This window comes from Calidris pugnax, unplaced genomic scaffold (assembly GCF_001431845.1).
Source record: "Calidris pugnax isolate Ruff unplaced genomic scaffold, ASM143184v1 scaffold44, whole genome shotgun sequence".
NCBI lineage: Eukaryota > Metazoa > Chordata > Aves > Charadriiformes > Scolopacidae > Calidris > Calidris pugnax.
In genome coordinates this window covers 41,436,455-41,450,427 of record NW_015094506.1, presented here as the reverse complement: position 1 = coordinate 41,450,427, position 13,973 = coordinate 41,436,455, and positions in this window count along the sequence as shown.

The window sequence follows — 13,973 nt, the reverse complement described above, 5'->3', positions numbered from 1 at the left end:
TCCTTTCCTTTGGGTGAGCTGCCCCACAGCACAGTGCCCTTGTCCTACATTCTCTCCTTTTGCCTGTAAACTCTGGGATTTAACTCCTTAGTCATCCCAGTTCTCTCACGTCATTAAGAGACAGTAACCTTTTACTTCTGTGATACTACATTGGTTTTACTTCTATTTGTAGCGTTCTTTTTATAACTGTCTTTGCTTGCAGCCCACACACAGACATCTCCTCCCGTATTCAGCATGGTGCAAATAATAATTTCCCATCACACACTTCCCATTCAAAAGTAATGATTTTTGTTCAGTTTTGGAAAAGAAAAAGGTATATAAGTATCTTCATTTTTATTTAAAAAATTTAAAGGACAAAGTTATTTTTAAATATGCCCGACAAATACATTGTGATTTGGACTAAGGACAGTTGATGTGAATTTTTCTGTTACTGAAAAAAAGTAAAAGAAATGTAAATAAATATTATTCTGAGGCCCTAAGAAAGAAAAAAGTTTAAACATTACTTTCACTCTTGATTTCTGTACCTTTTGCCTTTAAAACACTCGCAACACACATCATGTTTCTGGAGATGTCTTTTGGAGTCTTCTTCTCTCCTTGGCTTCAGAGGGAGGCAGAAGTGCTTGCAACTCCCCTGCAAACAGAACACTAGTTTTTATTTTGGTTTTCTGTTTTGGATGTTATCAAGCATTACAGGAGTTTACAGCATTTTAACTGGATAGAAGATATACTATCACACTATGAGCACGTATGAAGGCCAAAGCAATTTAATACCAAAGGTTACACAGACAAGTTGTTAAAGGGCCATGGGACCTGAACTGCATTGCAAGAAGAGTACATTTTAAGGAGTATTAGAGCTTGGAAAGGAATTTGTCTTACAGTCACTTTCCTAAAATTCAAATTTATATTTATTTTACTGGTTTGGTAGCTCTCTGGCTACAACTTAAAGGCCTAAAACAAAGATTAAATTGCTAACAAGGATACTTTGGATTTTAGATCATTCTTGGAAATAACAGAAAATACTGGAATGTAAAAAAATGTGAGAATACTGAGACCCTTAGGGAACTATTCAGAAAAAGAATAAAATACAAAACCTTTTAAATAATAACCAGAGAAGACCAAGATCTTTTGATGGTAAAATGCCCATTCCTGACATTTTACTAACCTTATAAAACAAATGACCATACCCTACTCAGGCTATGTATATCACTTAACAACAACAAAAAATTATAAAATTTGTAGGGATTTTTTAGTATAAGGCATTAATTTTTTATTTATCATCTGCTTTTCATGCCAGAACCCTCTTATGTTTTATCCTGGAACTGACTGTTCCAGAGGTAGGTGTGATATTTCATATCATGAAATAAACATGGTAAAAACCATGACAGCTCAAAAAGTAAACAGTTCTCAATATTCTCCTTAAGCAAAATCTTTCTTGTGGGTTTATATATGCTTACAGTTCCTAACATTGGACTCCACTTTTTCCTCTTCTATTTATCTATATCTATATATCTATATCTATATCTAATCTATCTATATCTATATATCATCTATATCTATCTATCTATACGTATATAGGTGAGATAGGCATCAAAGCAGCATGAACGGTATCACACTAAAACATGTTTTGGAGGTGTAGAGTGATTTGACTCTAAAGGCAGCTAACCAGAAAAAATACCTGGATTATTTAATGTGAAATTCACCAAAACACACAAATTTGGAAGTGTCAGTGTATTAAAGAGAAAGGAGACATCATTTGATGTTGCAGTGGTAAAGCATTTTCCACAGAGGTTTCATGAGATTCTCCATGACTTAACTGTTTTCTAAGATATGTTTAGCAGATACAATTACAGAATTACAATTCTTCATTTTACCTCAACAGCAGCTGATTATATGTCATTAACTTTAATCATAAATGTGACTATTATTTTAATTTTGGGATTGATGATGCAAAGTCATAAGCACGCTTAACTCCAAAATGCAACACCAAGAATATGTTATGAGAGTACTCATCTCCTCAATAACCAATGCCTGCCATTTGCATGCTATTTAGGTAATGTAAACCATTATTATATGGAGAGTTTTTATAAAGCTATTTTAAAATATATCCTAGGATATAGACAGTGGCTGCAATTTCCTCTGATTTCAATGAAAGAAGTATCAAGTATGATTTGGAAGCAAAGATTTAGAGAATGTGAGAAAGCAGAAATAGTCATAATGGAAGACAGGAGAGTTAACATTGTAAAATCTAATAACTCCTTCATCAGAACCATATTCTGTGATCTAAATGTATAATAAAAAACTATTAAAAACATACCTTGTGTGTTATAAGTCTGAAAAATAGTTCAAAGAATATTTTTGTTACTGGTAGTCTTCTAGTTTTTGAAGCGTTTCCTCTGTGTGTCCGTTAAGATGCTTATGAATCTGCAGTTTCATATGCATACATAGGTATACACATGATTGATTGGCAAAAAGAAAGTGCAGTATGCCATGGATTTTAGCTCCAAACACTAGACTTGTTATTTTAATGCTAAATTGCTCCCAGGCGGAGGATGTGTACACCAAGTTTAATCCCCAAGATAATTAAAGCAACTGATTTAGGAGCCTTCTGAGAAATAAAAAAATAAAAAATTTTAAAAATGAAAGGACAAGTCAAATCTGCCACTCTTGCTGGGGCAGCAATAATTGCACTATTACCTTAGGTAACTGTTTTTCTGCATATCATGACTACTTGAATTGATAAGTTTCAAATGCACATGATCTTCATGGCCCTTACTCCCAATGACATGTTTTCAAATTGGCGTATTTATCTGCAACACAGTTTCCTTACAATAATACTAAAAATTTACGTATTTTAAAAGTGCGGTGACTATTTACCTGAACCCTTTGAAATATTCTTATATTTTTGCTGTCGTTTAAAACAGCATTTTGCTGCTAATATCATCACAGTGATATTTCCAGCTAGGTCTGAAAGCCAGACCTCTTGCACAGCAGGCGTTCTAGTTGATTACGTAAAATTAGTTTTCTTGCCAATAGGAACTACATGAAAGATTCCAGAACAGTTTTGCTATCAATTAGAAATAATGAAACATCTGGTTTCTTGCATCAACTACGGGTCTTTTTCAGCAGAATTTTGATTTTTTTTTAAGAACTGTAAAGGAAAATTTATAATTCAACAATTAAACCAGTAGCAGACCATTCCCTTTCCAAGTAATAGTAAATGAGATATGTTATATATGTCTTTAAAAACAAAAAGGTAAAAAAAATACATAAAAAACCCCAATAGTGTGACGTTTTTGATAAAAACTGGTAAAAACTATTCCCCCAAAGCTTTAGTACTTGTATGCTGTGGGAAAATTTTAAGGAAAAACAACAACTAAAGAAAAAAAACCACACCAAATTACAAACCACAAGCTCTGCTTGTGCTAAAGCATCTGCACGTACTTTGAGAAGTAAAACATACAAAGTGTCTATACATTTGGAGTGAAGAGAACCTAAACTGAACAGCACTGGCAGACTACCCTTCTCAGAGTACTTGAAAAAGTAGACACAACAATATTGTTCACATGAGTAAACATTTCAAATATAGGTAGGTATTACATGTTTTAAGTCATATCATTGGCTATTTCAGAATAAAACCAGGAAGAATTACTGAGAAATAAACTTTTTTGCATGTAGATTTCCTGATGGTTTTATTTTGGGAGAAATCTGAGCAAGTTGCAAATGATTCTGAAACATAATACTTTTTTGTTTTGTTTTGTTTTTTTTTTTGTGACAAAAGCAATAATTACACAAGTATCATTATCTTCCAGTAAATATGAAAAAGATGGTAGATAATTTAGGAAGCTATTTTGTTTTTATTTTCACTCTAGAGATACTTCTAATCTTTCACTGTTAGCTATCTGCTCTGCACCTGGTGAAATTGATAAGAAGCATTGTTGGACAGGCAGATAAGTACAAGCTGTATGAAAACAGAATAAAAACACATTGGAATTTCAAAGATGTTTGTCTTATATGTACATTTAAAAGTAAATCTATAACCATTCCCTTAGGTTCTTATGTGATTTAACATTATATTTAAGTCAATTCTTAAACTGTATCACTAGACTTGCAAAAAATTCTCTGTCCACAAAAGTAGGTTTTTATCTCTGCAAAATTAGGTAAAAATGGAATAATCCCAAAGATTTAACTGAATCAGAATTAAGTCCATAGGATTTATTACAAATTGGAAAAAGATCTGTAAGTCCCTTGTCATGGCTGTTGCTTTAGAGAAGATAAGGGATGTAAACATTGGTAAGAACAATATTCATGGAAGAAAAAACCTTCAAAACTTTTCCACTGATGAGGTTATGCTTCAAATTATGAATTCTGACTAAATTTGTTATGGCTCTGAAAACCATCTATAATCTTACTTCTCACAAAAAGTATTCAATTTATTCAGTATTTGATGTGCATGGCACATGGCAAGTTAAATGTGATTGTAACATTTCACTTTATAAAGCTGTGTATCACCCAGAGTTTTGTTGTTTCAGTTTTGTTATATTCAAAAAATAAGATTTCATTGTCTTTTACCCACATTGAAGGGCCACTAATAAAGCATACCTCACAGCAAAAGCTATTGGGAACTGTAATCACAGGGAAGTGGGAGCACTAAAACGGTTAGGAGGATGACTGAAGAGCTGCAAAAGGCAGGAGCTCCACTCAGAAAGGAGCTTTGCTGTAAAAAATGAAAGTCTGTGCTATGTCTGAATCCCAACCTCACATCCCAGTGAAAACACACACACACAAAGAAAGATCTACATATAAAAGAGAAACCTTCTCTATCTGTGGCAAACAGGGGAATGAATATTTTTCATCTCTTGCTGTATACTAAATGCCCATGTATAGAAATATGATTTAATAGAGGTTCAGCCTCGTCTCATTCCTGTACAGAGAGCAGAAAGTATTAACCAATTGTCACAAACCTAAAGCATATCCATACTGGCTATGCAGAGGGCAAGATAAACCAAATGGTAGGGTCTCTGACAGCAAATGAAGTTCTCTTTCCTTTTTCTTATTCTACTTTGTTTGCTTGTTTGTTTGTTTTCTGAATTATAGCTATTCTGCACAATCACCTGTGCAATGTACCAACTTAATTTTAAAATACCTTCACTCCCTCCACACCATCAGGTGCCAAGGCAATGGAGCAACACTTTGAAGAAGAAAAGCTGCCCATGATACATACAGGCAACTCTGGGTGAGCCCAGATGACTCTCAAAATTGCAGGAATTAAACGGTAAAGGGGAGGAAAGGTCTGAGGTCAGAGTAGACTTAAGAACTAATTTTAAGAGACAAGGGGATTCTTGTAACTGAAATGGAGGCATGCTTGTTGTCCTTGTATATAAAATATGAGGTCAGTTACACACACCCTAACTGCTAGGTATTTGTAAAGGCACCACCTTAATGAATCTTGCCAGGAGCTTGGAAGAGAATAGGCATGGGGGTACCTTGACCATGTTAAAACACATTTGTTCCATTAAAAAGCACAGGTGTTTGTTAATTCTTTCTTTTCCTGTTGCAGGTCATATTTATTAGGCTACCCCAAATTTGTATAGTCAAGATGCCTTTAATCATCAGGGAAAGGAGGGAGGAAAGAATGAAAGGAGAAAGAGGAAACTAAACCAACATTAAGTAAAGCCATTGCCTGATTCCAGAGCATGTACACAGTAGTAAATCTCACATTCATTTTTATGGAACAAGTTCACAGAATCATAGAATCACAAAATGTTTTGTGTTGGAAGAGACCTTAAACATTATCTAGCTCCAACTCCCCTTCCATGGGCAGGGACATCTTCCCCTAGAACAGGTTACTCAAATGCCCATCCAGCCTGGCCTTGAACACTGCCAGGGATGGGGCATCCACAACTTCTCTGGGCAGCCTGCTCTAGTGTCTCACAACCCTCAGAGTAAAGAATTTCTTCCTAATATCTAATCTAAATCTCCCCTCTTCTAGTTTAAAACTTTTACCCCTTGTTCTCCCACTACACGCCCTGATGTTTGTTTCGTTTTTTGTTTGTTTCCTCAATAGGGTGCACATGGAAGGCATAAAGAGCATTGAAGTTTAGGGGATCTTTACTATTTAATTGAGTCTATAGGACTGCATAGATACCGTGACTGACATTCATTGTGCTTTACATAAATTACCCCAAAGACTTTGTAGTAAATGTATGGTGATATTTTCCATTTACTCTTCCCTCCTGCCTGCTGGAAATAAACAGTTATTTATTTATCTTTGTATGAGTAAAGAGTCATTCAGTTGGGAAGCTGACTAAGAGGCATTTTTGAGAAACTGCTTTTCAACCCAAATGCTCAATTGTACTATACATTATATAATTTAATAATCATAATCTTTCGAGGGTCTATATGCATGCTCTATCTATGTGTAAAATGAGTTCTAGAAACTTCTAATACTTCTACCAAACACTAGAAACTCACAAGAAATATTTAGTGTAAAATTTTTTTTTCTGTTCTTCTCTTATAAAAACATAATTTCTTTTTTAAGTGCTACAGAAAAACCAGATATTAAAACTCTGCAGCACTCTTCTGTTTTCCCTTAATACTTTGTATTCTGGGTTAACTTGGGAGGAGAATGAGGCAATGGCAAGAATTTTTTATATATAAAATTTTTTAGATGAAACAGGGAAAGGACTTCTCTTTTGCTCTTGTTTTTAGGGCATAAATTCTTATATCACTCTGTCCCAGGTTGAGAGACACAGGACGAACTTTTCTTCTAATGCTGGGGGAAAATTGCACTTCTAGAAGACTCTGGTGTCTGAAATCATGAAAATATTTACTATATAGCCAGCCAGGCTCTGTGGGATTCAAGGTCTTAGGGTTTTCGAGCCTTGCCAGGTGCAGGGACAAGGAGGAGCAAGGCCTGGGCATTTGACCCAGGCTGGCCAACAGGATTATTTCATACCATGAACGTCACATTCAATATAAATTAGAAAAGTTTGCTGCGAAGCTCTCTCTCCCTTGACGACAGCAGTCCAGACAACTCCTTGCCCCCGTGCCGGACCCCTGAGGCCTTCCCTTCCTCCTGAAACCATTGAACCTCGCAGTGTCCAACATTTGCTGTCCCCTGCTGGGAGTGCACAGCTTCCTGCTGATATAATTGGCTGAGTATAATTCCTGTATATCTTATATCAGTATTGGGATTAATACTGGTTCTTTAGTATTATTGTTAATTATTTAGTCTTAGTCTATTAAATCTATTTATATTTCAACCCTTGTGTTTTCTTGTGTTCCCTGATTCCCCTTTCTGGGTGGGGAGGGGTCATCAGGTGATAGAATAATTGTCTAAATGACAATAGACTGTTATGGGTTTTCTCAAACCATAACACACTGTCTTTCATGCTTTAATCCTCTGTGGTCTAAACCAACAGTGCTGTAAAATGTATTACACACATAATTTTGAGGGTTTTTTTTGGGATTTTGATGTTGGGTTTTTTTGGTAGTTGTTGGCATTAACATGGTTTACTTGTTGGTGTGCTCAATCACATTATGGACATGCAAGTTGATTTTTCATCAACGAATCATTAATAAAACTCCTATAGCATAAATTCACCCGTAGGCAATGATTTCAGACTGCAATAAAACATCTTTAAATTAGCCCACCACCTTGAACCAGAAAAGTGACATTTCCAGGTGAAAAAGATGTTTTGAAATGTGTGCTTTCTGCATTTTGCAATGTGTATATTCATAACCATTCAACTCAAACCGACCACCTTTGTCTTTAATTCATGGCTTGGAAGAGAAAATCTCACATGAAAATCTCTTGCTAGATTAAAAGACCCCTATCTTCCATCCATTTGTTTTGAAAATCCAACTGGATTAAGACTAATCAGGTAGGCATGCCTTTTTGAATTTCAATATTTTCATTTAAATGAAAAAAAAAAGTAGGATAAAATTGCACTAACCAAGTGACAAGCTAAAATATGTAGCGTTACATTGCAAAGCAAGCCTGCCTGTCATATCTGGCAGAGGGGTCTTGGCATCCATTCTGCTTTCATCTGCATTTCTCGTTCCAGCATCAATGAAGCTTACAACAGCCACTAAAATCATAGAATAGAAGCATTTTAAAATCTGAATTCATAGGTAAACTGCATCCAAAATCTTTACAAGTTGAAAAACATGTATAAAATGTTTACATATATACTTTGGTACCCAGATGCAGCTATGACAGCAACCTAAGGAATTGTGTTATATGAATCAACATTACAATGTCAAACTGATGGTAGAACCTTATATTTAGACAAAGGAGAAATGTCTCTGTGGTCTGAAACAGTAATGCAGTCTGACCACACTTTAAAAAAACAAGCTTTATTGAGGCAGTAGGAAAGATGAGCAACAACGCACCCCTATGGTACCTCACCCAATCACCAGTAGCAAGCACAGGATCATAAGCTGTACCGTGGCTCTAGTGAACTCTAGGGCTCTAGGGACACATGGTGTCCAGGGCATCTGGCAGCAACAGCCAATTGTGCAAATGCCTTTTGAATGCAGGTAAAAGTTGTGCTGCCCCTTGGCTCCACCAGTGATGGTAGTGATGGTGTGATGGGAAAGAAGCATACCCTACATGAATAGAGTAGGCAGCATCCTGCCTATGCTGATGATGTTGGGCAGGGCACAGGATGTTGGTAGTCTGTCTACATTGCTGATTCTGGTCAAGGAGCAGGGTCTCAGGAGGTAGGGTGTCAGTCCCCCAATTTTCATATCTAGGAAATAAAAATTTTTCAAAAGGACACTAAATATGTAACAAAAATACTACACTATAGTACAAACTGGTATTATCTGAACTGTCAGGGTGGTTTCATACTATGCAGAATTCTGTGTTATAGATATGTATAGAAACATTATGGCCTTAATGTGGCAAATTTGGCACACTTTGTATCAAACTGTGAGAGGCTTTCCAAACCGCTACGATTCATGTTTGTAAAAATACCACCTAGTAAATGCTCTGCTGAATGGGGTTTTACAAAATACCCAGAAGAATGAATTTTCAGAGCAGTAAAACTCACTGGTACTTAAACTCTATAGAAGGATCTTAATGCCCACTATGTAGTAAAATACATGCTACTCACTGTCTATCACTTCTGTGTATCCCCTTTGGAAAATACTTCTGCCATGTCTTTTATTAAAGCGTGCAATCTGTTTATGCATCTTTTTAGAAGTCTTTTTGCAGTGATTGAAATTCCTTATAGCCTTCATGCTTTCCAGTCAGTATCTGGTGCTCAGTTTATCTTTTCTGGGAAATATCAGTGAAAAGGCAATGAGAATACAATTTGAGAAAAATTCAGGTTTCTTGGATGATCCTCACATGTTTAAGAGCAAATCTTGGCAAAAGTAAAGGACATCACCTTAGTGACCATCGATATTTCTCCGGGACAGCTACATTGAAGCTTGTGTATCTTGGTAATGCAGCCTGATCTTTGATAATATTTAGCTGTGAAGTACTACTGACAGGACTGTGAGACCTGGCAAAATGCCCCTCACAAATTGGTATTGTTCTTTTCTCTCAGGTCAACACTGTAGGACACTGCTAGACAATCTCTCCTTCTAACTCAAGCAAATTGAACTGAGGTTCAATCCTGCAACTTATTCTGTTCCCACCTCTTTTTGTCAATAGCTGTAGATCTGCGGATTTTGGGAAATTCTGAGGTTGTACACCTTTTTGTTTGACCCAGACAGTGTTGTCTTTCTTCAGGCTCTTTTCAGTCAGGCAGAGATTGAGGCCTGAATGCTACCCATTTGGCTGAAGTTTGACTCAGATAAGGCATCTGTTATACCAGTTAATGAGGGGAAACACTTTTGTTTCACTGGCAATATACTAAGCTTCTCAATCAGATCAAGGTTTGTGTCTCATCAATGTCAAAGTGTTATGTGCTATGGTGGAGGCATTGCAGAATCACCACACATTCCACATTATTGCTTTGACTCCATGATCCATTCACCTCTTGTTTTTAATGCTTGACTTCATTTTACTGGTGGTCTCACTCAATTCCTAGGAGTCTTTTTGCTGCCTCCAGCGGGGATTAGATCAGGCTCTGTCCATAGAGCTCCTTCTCTCAATTTGATTTAGCCAGTACCTCCTGCATCAGGTTGTGGAGAGAGACAATGTTCCATCTGGGTTCCGCAACGTTTGCAGGGTACTAAGGCATGTGTGTGAAGTTGAACTAAAAACCAAATTTCTCCTAAAAAGAAATTCTGAGCTTGACTTCCTATCATGTTGGAGGTGGTTTTCTCACAGGAAAAAAACAGTAGAGAGGTAAAAGCCAGCCACTCTCCGGAACTGACTTGGAACAGAAGCATATTCACCTATGACCACATCTATACCTAGACAGAGTTCCAAATGATAACTCTTTGCACTGGCTTTCTGCTTGTGATGAACTGTAGTACCTGAGGCATTTAGCTGACTGCTCACTTCTTTTGGTGTTCCCTCTTTCTTTAAAGCTTTGTACACAGATGAGGGCATGGAATCTTGCCTCTTTGTTATAAAATATTACTGGCACAATTTCAGACATATAAAAGTGCACCTAACTGCCACATGTAATAAAGGGTACATTTCTCTTCAAATATATGTTTTTTCAGATGTTTTAAGGCAACCTATAAGAAAAAGTGGATTGCAATAGTTAATGTATTAAGTTATGAAGATACTTTAAACCTTTTTAAAAGAAAGGAAAAGCCCAAGCTTTCACTTCTGGTAACAACATTGGTCCCTTTTCTTCATTATCCTGTACATCATACAGTCACAGAAGAATTAATTCAGGTCACTAAACATTAGGTATTCAGTGTGATTTGAGACATTCTAAGGTACTGAAATGTCTACATGAGACTGGCAGATAGGATTGAAGTTTTCTGGGAGATTTATTTGCTTCCTGAAGGCTGAAGGTCAGAATCACTACTGTAACATTCAAAAAAATATAAGACAAATATTCAAACAATTCTAAACGTAGGCAAATGGATAACCTTTATGCCTTTTGATACAATTCTTTTGATTGTTTTGAAACTTCTAATCATAATGTAGTTTACTGGGGCAGTTTTAGTAGTGATGTTAATTAAATCCAGTTACTGATGAAAAACTGCTCAGTTTTTAATTTGTGTGCTGAAATAAGACTATCATCTTCTGACTTAGATTTTTACAGTATAGATTTCAACATCCAACACAGGTCTTTGAACACAGACAATGGAGAGAAATAAAACAGTTCTTGAATGAAAATCATCAGATTTGTTCTAAGCGTCTTTTTAAGATGAAGAGAATCCCTCTTTATGTCATATCACGACGTCATTGCCTCTTTGCAGCTTTCCTTCCTAAAATTGCCCCTTGGTCCTATCAAAAGAATAACCAGTGCTGGAGGATCTGCTATGGCTGTCCTTAATGTGAATTTGGAATTCTGAAAATCAGAGCGATTGAGATATTATTATTCAGTGCAGTCCCCTTAATCAAAGTAGAAGAGCAAGTTTTCTCAAAGGAGAGGCAAAAATCAAAGCACAAAGGTGCGGATATCAATGCTACGTACTTTTTGGACACATCAACATGAAACCCTTCCTTCTACCTGCATCCCTTGAAAAATTTCTGACATTGATTTTTTATGCTGCCCTGGTACTTTGATTATTTTTTTTTCTTTAACTTCTTTTAACACAAATTGCTTTTCGAAGAGTTCATCAATGGTCTTACCTAAAGGTTTGTTCATTTTCAAGATGATGTCTTTTCTTAACCAATAAAAATATTTGAAATGGATTTTTTGTGTGTTTAACTGAAAGAGATCCCTTGGGTAGAAACTACAGATAGCTTTCCCATGTACGTGTATCACATCTTATGCTGTACCAAAAATATTTTAACAGTGATGTAATGATGGTGATTTACAAAGTGCTCGTCTTTAATGACACACCAAGGCAAAACTGCTATAATTGGGTGAAATTACGATTCATCAGATCTTCCAGAGGAAAAGTCAATATTGTATTGTCATTTTCATCCAAGTCTATGTCTGTATTGGCAACAAGACCAAAAACTGAGAAAGATATCCATGCCACCTCTCCTCTCTTCCAAGCTGTCAGGATGAATAGATCACTGCAGGGCTATCAAGACTTGTCAGTTCAATTTATTTGGGTTTGGTGGGGGTTTTCTGTAAGAATTCTTTTTTTGTTGTTTCTGGTTTTTGATTTTATAATCCTTAAACGAAGTGGCCTGAAACATCAGAGCACAACAGAAGAGATTTTTCTCCTGTCCTCTGAGGGGCCTGGAAATCTAGACATACTGGCCTTGCCATCTATAAAGTCTAACTTCTGACGTATAATCAGTCTTCAAAGGAGGATGGTTTTGAATAAGCACAGAAGACTGTACTATAGTCTAACACAAAGGCACCTTTGCTACCAAATCACATATTGGCAGAAGAAAATGTTTACTAAATACTACAGGTGGCAAGGGATCATAGGAAAGGCGACTACAGTGTCAAAAGTGTGCCTTTTAGTTTTAGTGCCTTTTTGGTGATTTTTTTTTTTTCTTGTTTCACTTACTGTTGAGTGCTACTAAACCTCCCAGCTGTTCTATTACATGATGTACTGTGCTAACAAACAATACCGTTAACAATACCGTTGGAAGGTTCTGGTTTTTTAAGCCACCAACTTCAAGTGTGACTGCAACTCCCAGCATGTAGTAAGCATAGTGAGGTTCTTAAAAGCACTAAAAGTGATTAACTGCTGCCTCCTTCTTCAGCACATTAGTCATAAGTAATCTTACAAATATTCCAGGCAGGCTAACATCTAGCTTATGCTTTTATGGATACAGTACTGGTGACAGTGTTTGACTTGGCGAGCTTGATAGTGTTTGCTGTCAGAGTAGTATCCTGTGCCAATAGTATGTTGCACTCCAAATAGCGCGGTCTATATCAGCAGCTTAAAGGACTACAGTGCTGTCGTTCTGAGCCTGACTTTGCCAATGACTTCTGCGAACTGCTTACAGCAACACTTTTCGAGTGTGATATAGATTCTATTTTCAAATTTCATTTATGCTTAGATTCACAAAAGCTTCTAGGTACCTATAGCAGCACTTTCACAGAATTCAAGCAACCCACTCCAGCCACAACTTATCCTCTCAGGTGTTTGGAAATTTATAGATGCCTGTATTTTCACTACCTTTGGAAATCAAATGTATATACCTGTATACATATGGACACTTATATCATGGTTGGGCATTGCAGTTTCCTGTTTATTTCTCTCATAAACCTATTTCATATATTACCTATCTCTGTAACTATTTTTAATAGAAATAAACTCACCAGAAAAGTGAAGAAATCACACCCACACCTTAAAGTATGTTGCTGCAGTAATATATGTAATATTTCGGAGAAGAGAGAAAAAAAACCAAGCAAAGATAGACATGACTGTAGATAAAGGGGCTAGGAAGATGAGACTTGGATTCTGATCCCTGTTTCTAACAAAAATTCTCAATTTTCTCTATAACTAGCACCAACATTCAGAGTAGGGACAGGTGTCCATTCATCTCATATCATTGACAAAAGTCTGCAAAATAATTATTATGTGTCTGCTTTCCCATCACCTAAACCTTGATTTCCTTCACATGTCCTTTGTGAGGGAGTTTGCTTTTTACAAACTCAACTGCAGTAGGAGTAAGAGAATGTGAAATTTACTACCAAGCTATTCAGCAGCGTCCCATGTCAGTGTGCCTTCTCAGAAAGCATTTAGTTATTTGTAAGGTTTGCTGGTATGCAAGTCATGATTTCGGAGATCTTCAGGATATACTCACAGGTGAACACGAGCATAAATTTCATATTGGGATCAAAGCTTCTTAAAAGTTTTCAAAAAAATTGTGTCCTGAGTTTAAATTCATCTTCCATATGAAAAACAAAATGCCCTCTTTATATGGCATGCGGATACTGCACTTATTAAATTGTCTAGAGGATATGGATGTCTGCTTC